Genomic DNA, 6954 nt, shown 5'->3' with positions numbered 1-6954 from the left:
GATTAGAGGGGTTTTCTTCCATCGCATCTAAACCAGGAGGGGGCAGCAGATAGCTATGCTACATTATTGTTATTATTACTATTATCATTAATGTTGTGGTTATCAGTGGGACGGGAGCGCGCCGCGAGCCGGAGGCGCGTCCGCGATGTTTGTCCTGGAACCCACACCACACAGAGCGGAGCCCCCTTTAAATTCCCCTCCATCCCCTCTACATCAAACCTATGTTGATATTATTGCTCACAACTGCATTAGGAGGAAGTGCGGAGACCCTCGGGCCAGCAGTGACACACTTTACAGCTTTTAGACTCGACCTGAATATTTTGCCTCCTCTGGATGTGTTGGAGGATGGAGGGGTGCAGCTATAAGATGCAGCTCAGTGGGTGGAGATGTGGATGTGGCTGTCATATTAACTAAAAAAAAAAAAAAAAAAAAAAAGTTGAGTAAGTTTTCTCTGTAAACTTTCTAGTCTCACTTCTGAATTCACGTTTTCTGATGAAGGTGGTTGGAAATGTGCCAAGAGACATTAAAAAAAAAAATCTAGTTGAACTATGGATCTTGACCCATCACACCCCTCAGCCCCCTCCCACTCAGCAAACGGCATCCCAAATGTGAAAAAGAACATAATTTCCCAACTTTCCCGACACTAAACATGACAAATACTCATTCTTTTCATTTCTAGCCACCCTTGGATTTGTTAATGGGTCTTGTTTCCTGCCCAGTCTTGGCCTACCACAAAGTGGGAGTTTTGTTTGCTGCAATTCCTCTTCTTGCGTTTCACTCCTTCCTGTTTGTTTAATTGACACAGAGTGTCAGTCTCTCCTCAGCTTTGTTTTAAGCATCAGTGATCAAACTTTCACCACAAGTGATAACCATATTTCTGTTGGTCTTTAGTTATACTCTTTGTAAAGTTGTTAAAACACAAAAAATAGCCATGGCACAGACTTCAATCCCACAATCACAGAACTGCAGGTATGTTGTTATGAGTGTTCACATCTGGAGTGAAAACGGGTCTCGTTTTGATGAGCTCAGCTCGGTGAAATGTTCCTCCTCTTCAGTGAGTGAAACCAGGCCGGTGTCAAACTGTGCACCTATACAATTCCCCTTAATAAAATAATCAAAGCAGGAGCCAGCTTCAGGTTGACACTGGGGGTGTGGGGGAGTCTGGCTACTCCCAGCATGCCCCCTGCTTCTTGAGTATTTAACCATGTATCAGTCAAGTGACTACATTTGGTGATTTCTCCATGTTTCTATTGCAATCATATATAACACAGTTTGTTCCAGTGTAAGAGTCTGTAAATGCTGTAAACAGTGTGAATCCCCAGAGCCACCAACAACCACATCTTTCCATTTGAAATGTATTCAGACATATAGAATTTCCAGCTGGTGCTCACATTCACTTCACCTTCACTGCATTTACTGATAATATCAAGACTGATTGTGGAAGGAGACTCCAGTAAAATGCTCTTAACCTTGTTATAAAGATACTTTAATGTTGCTTAATTGTCGGCTTATATTAAGGAGGGAATGAAACTCTATAGCCTCACAGATTTTGAGCATTAGTTTTCCTTTGTATGCTATTTTCACTGCTGGCATTGTGTGTGGAGAGCAGAGAAAGAGGGAAACACGTTTCTGATGTCCGTCTGAAAATAAACTTTCAGTAGAATTGCTTGAATTGTAATTGCTTGATGTAACAACAATGAAAAAACGGAAAGCTTCTGGCCTTTACAGCCCAGAGGTGATGTTTTGACACTGGTTGTTTTCTTTATGTTTGTCAGAAAAGCTTGTCGTGGTACACACACACACACACACTGAGATGCACACAAGCAATCTCTTGAATTTCTCCAATCAGTTATTTAAACACAAGCATCACATGGTTGTTTCGCGCTATTCACATCCTCAGCTGACGCGCATATGGATGCAATTTTTCTCATGAGCGTGTTTTGGTCTCACAGCTGCCTTCCACGTCTCCACAGTTGCACAACTCAGAAGAAATGAACCTGATTCCCTCTCTCCTCACTAGAATGACGCTAAACCATCCAGTTTACAGGAAAACGAGCGGCCGTGGGAAGTCAGGACTCCTGGAAGACCAAAGCCAGAAGTGTTCCAGTGAAATATTGGATCACCCAAATCTAAGGGGGATTTTTTATGAGCTGACTTGATAAATGACCTTGAAGAAAGAACCAGATGAAAAGTTCAAGGATTATTGGCTATTAAACATCTGGGGTAAAATCCAGCGCACCGCTTTGTCAAGATTGTGAAATAAGACCGCATTGTAAACATGAACGATCCCCTTCCTCCCCCAAACAAACACACACAAGCACACACACATTATGTTTGATCAAGTGACTCTTCGGGCCTTCTGTTTCATAAACACAACTTTTCCTCCTGTGTCAAAGTTGAACATTGTTCAAAGAACAAATGTGTGTTGATTTAAGGGCGGGAGGTCAGAACAGCTCACGAGTGTCTCTCAAATAAGATGAATGTGGATTTAGTTTTAAAAGAACATTCAGTTCACTTCTTCTAACAGCTCTGGTCTCTGCGGCCAGTGAACGCCGCTAGGTGGCGCATGTGAGCTTCCAAAAAGACAGAGCGGTGTTTTGGGGATCTATAATCCATGGAATCAGAGCAGTGTTAAATGGCATGTCTTTCTCACTTTTTATATTCCAATATTCAGTTGGTTTGTAAATCACTTAGAGTACAGCTGAGTTCACTTAACATCAGAAAGGCCTTTTTTTTTTTTTAACCTTATTTGTTGTGAAAGTGCTTATAGTCACAACTTTGAAAAGCAAAACATTCAATTGTAAGGTGAAAAAGCAATGTGTAGATTCAAACTGTTCAGTCGTTCATCCATCTATCTTCTGATCTCATCCTGCTGTAGCGTGAATTGATAATCCTCCTGCAGAGCTTCTACTTTCTACCCTCCATTTATCGATCCGGTTTGGCTGCTGTTTATGAAACACCTGAGAAGTTGTGATTTTCGGACATAAATACAGACCAAACAGGAATGAGAATCTTCACTCAGTGATGGGCAGACGCAAATAATCCTTTTTAATAATCAACACTCTGGATGATTTTGAGAGCGAGGGACACTGGTTTAAATCCTGCTGGAAGAGCAAAAACTACAACACACAGCTGCATGTTGTTTAAGGTCACCAATCAGTCTCACATTAATTCTTTCTACACCATGCAAAGTCCACACAGAAAGGCCTCGCAATGTTGTTGAGTAGAATTGGTAAAATGATTGCTGTGAATTATTTGAGGACTTATTTTTGTAAACTGTGATCTGGGAGTTTTTACAGGCACTCCAGAAAAGTTTGTTGTTTTTTGCTGTTTCTATTAGAACAGGAGGACTTTTAAAGCGTGTCTTTGTTTGGACACCTCAGTGTTGCAGTGAAAACATCGGATAGCTCGGGTGTCTTTTCCGTGTGACATTTTGACCTTCACCAATCCTCCCAGAGTATAAATTTATGGATTTTATTGAGTGAAGTCTGTTTTTGTCAGCCAGGCAAAACAGAGTTACGAGACAGTGAATCAAGTGGGAGAAAAAAAAGAAGAAAAACAGAAACAAAAGGAAAAGCAAATGAATAACAGGCTCAGCTGTAGTTTGAGGGAAGTTTCAGATAAAAGAAAATGCTTCTTTACCTTCCTTGACTTTAAAATTGTAATAAAATCTTACACATAAGGACACAAACAGAAGTTTATTATAGTTCTGTAAAAATGTATAAATTCACAGTTTCACCCTCCAGCTGTGATGTCTCCTAAAGTCAAATGTAAATGTTCTTGACCTTGAGTAAATACTCCCCGCTGCCTCCCACTACTGTTTTACACGATTCATTTACGGCGTGACACACGAGCCTGTGGATGCTGGGATGTCTCCGTGTCTTTTCCAGCCCAGAACAGGATCCTCTTGTTATCTGACACCCCTCCTCCTTCCTTCAGAGGGCTTGCAGATGGATGGCCCCGGGCTCTTCCCCCCTGCAAACACGAAAATGCCTCGCTGGCAGAGTGGCCACAAGTCAGCAGGATGTTGATATCACTGTGCGTCTGACAGGCCCGCCGAGGGAAACAATCTCATTCACACACCGCATAAAAATGCTGACAGGAAAGCGTGGCTGCTGAAACCGGAGAGCGTTCCTGAAGTATGAGGGCATTTTGGCTTCATATATCTTGCAATTTCTTTAAAAAGTAAGCAACAAAAAAGTCTTACAGCACTAAAAAAACAGAAAAAAAAGACCTATTCATTCTTTAACAAACACTCATGTCCCAATTGTATTTGTTCATATTGATTACGCATGTGAAAAGCAAACACTGACAGGTTTCAGAGTTTATTCTCAAAGTTCAAAAGCAGAGGTGTCCGAAAGGGAGAATCCAATGAGCAGTCAACGGTCGGAGCACAACGTTCAACAGAACTCAGTGACACAACGGTACGTAGACGATCTGGCACAGAAACAGGAAGGAAGGAGTCTAATATACCTTGTTAGGTTTTTTCTCTTTAAATGATTGTGTTGTAAATGAAGTTGAAATGTACACACAGGGGAAGGGACACACACACAGGTGAGTCCCATCAGACAAGTGGATCAACGCAACCGGAAGAGCAAGCGAACGGAGACGCGGACAAAAAGACAGGTGAGTCAAAATAAAGCAGGAAGAGACAAACAGGAAAGAGACGAAGGGAACCTGACGCAGATATCCACTCCAGACTGTTTTACATAATTTGTATTTGCCTTGTGGAGCCCTGGAGCAGATCCGAGTGCCCGACCCGGACGGAGCAATAGTCCATCACACTGCAAACACAGAGGGACAGACAGCCTCACACTGTGAGTGTGTGTTTTGGAGCAGCCAAAATGTTTAACGCTACAAAAACCAAGGAAAACCTACAAAGTGATCAAAGTTTTCACAATATATTGCTTGACAACAGCAGATTATATGTACTTGAACTTTACCTAAAACAAAGTGAAACATTGGGAGTTGTCAGTATTTTGAGACGCTCTCGTTTCACTGTTCAGGCTGTGCTGAGTGAAGTAAAACGAGTCTGACCCTCTTTGCCACATCAGCCTGAATACATCAGTACTGTGCTAATGTACTGCAAGTGTAATCATGAACAACTGGAAGATTCAGCAGCAGTAAAAACACGTGATAAGATTTCTTTCTGCTCACCACCTCTACACCACCAACAGAAAACTCCCAAAGCACATTTTTATTTAAATCATGTTTATTTTTTGTTGTTGAAGCAACTGCAGGCAAACATCAATTTTACCTTTAAAAAAAGAGCCATCATTTCATAATGAATAAATTAAATTTACAGGTGAAATTTCATGAGCTTTCCACCAAAATCAAAGAGTTGACATATGACATTTATTGGAGTTTGTGGGCGATTCAGTAACTTGCCAACAACAATAACAACAACAACAAAACAACAACCCGGAGCTTGTGTACTCGGGGACGAAGGCGTCCTTAAAGTGCAAATGAGCAAACATTTCATTTCTATGATCAAAGGTAGTAATTTACTCTGCACGTCCACGGCACACTCATGCACACAGGCGCACTCTTTAATTATCCTCTCGTGGACACATTCAGAAACACACAAACCGAGCATCCTATTCATTAATATCCCCGTAAACACAAATGGATTTTCCTGAATAATACCACGGAAAGGGGCTGCACTGCATTAACATAGGTGCGCCTGATGAAACACCGACTTTTGTACACTTGTGTTCACAGGTAATACTTCTTGAACGTACCTCTTCTAAGAAACAATATCAAACATATTGGAAAAAAAAAACAAAAACCATTGGCTATGTGAACATGTCCTCTGTCTGCAGGGTCTGACACTTCGCTACAATAAACAGTCATGCCTGTCCGTTAAACCAATACAAAAGGATGACATCTAAACATATAAACGCTGAAAAGAAACTGTAATTATTTCATGCCACAACAATGACTTTTGTGTACCTTGCAGCAAAAGAAACAAATTGTTTTCAGTGAATTTTTGAAGAAACACTTTCAAAAGGAACATCTCTCTCTCTCTCTCTCTCTCTCTCTCTCTGTCTCTCTCTTGCATTGCTCGTGGTCTGACTCATAAATAGAAATGGTTTTCGAGCCGCCATTGGGTGAAATTATGTGGGGCTAGTCCTATTTGCCGAGAAAAAATAGATCCTCTGCTCACCATCTGTGACTGAAGGGGCATAACGACGTCTGATAGAGGCAGTAATCAGTTCATCAGCGGCCTTCATCCAAACACTGTGTGTGTGTGTGTGTGTGTGAGTGTGTGTGCGTGCGTGCTGACCGTCTGCATGTGTGCATTAGGCTGAAGCTCACCGCCACACGCAGCATCACAATGTTAACGCTTTCTTTATAGGAAGCTCAAAGGAAAGCGAATTCAGTCTGCTTCAGAGGGTGAAATTTTATTTTAAAGCGACTCCTGAATGAATGTTGCGTCCCGGCCGGACAGAGAAAGGAAGCATCTGCATCTATTTCTTATCAAAAACACTGATTTCTCATGTGGGATATTTAGTTATTCGCCATTGTGAGACTTCTCACAGAAGTGGGTCAGCCGTAGAGGTGCTGAAAAGGAGAAAAACCAGCTAGAAAAATGCGCACGGGGAATGTAAAGTAGTAACAATCTACCATTCCTCAACAGCCACTGCTGAGGTGCCCTTGTGCAAGGCACTTAATCCCCGGCTGCTCCACTGGACAGTGACAGATAACGGGAAGCTTCTCGGTGGGAGAGCACACAACTTTAGAAAAAAGGGAGTGTTGGAAAAACAGCGAGCCTGCTCAGTTGAATACCCGCCGGGTGAAGGGGAGTTAAATCTGTCCGCAGATATATTCTTTACCGACTGTACAGCCGCATCGCCTCCAGCAGTCAGACCGTCCATCCAGGGGGACACACAACACAGCGACTCACTTTGGAGTTATTTTCAGAGACGTGTGGGCCACTGTGAGCTTCTCCTG

This window comes from Salarias fasciatus, assembly GCF_902148845.1.
Source record: "Salarias fasciatus chromosome 7 unlocalized genomic scaffold, fSalaFa1.1 super_scaffold_4, whole genome shotgun sequence".
NCBI classification, from domain to species: Eukaryota; Metazoa; Chordata; class Actinopteri; order Blenniiformes; family Blenniidae; genus Salarias; species Salarias fasciatus.
This window is presented reverse-complemented; position numbering follows the sequence as displayed.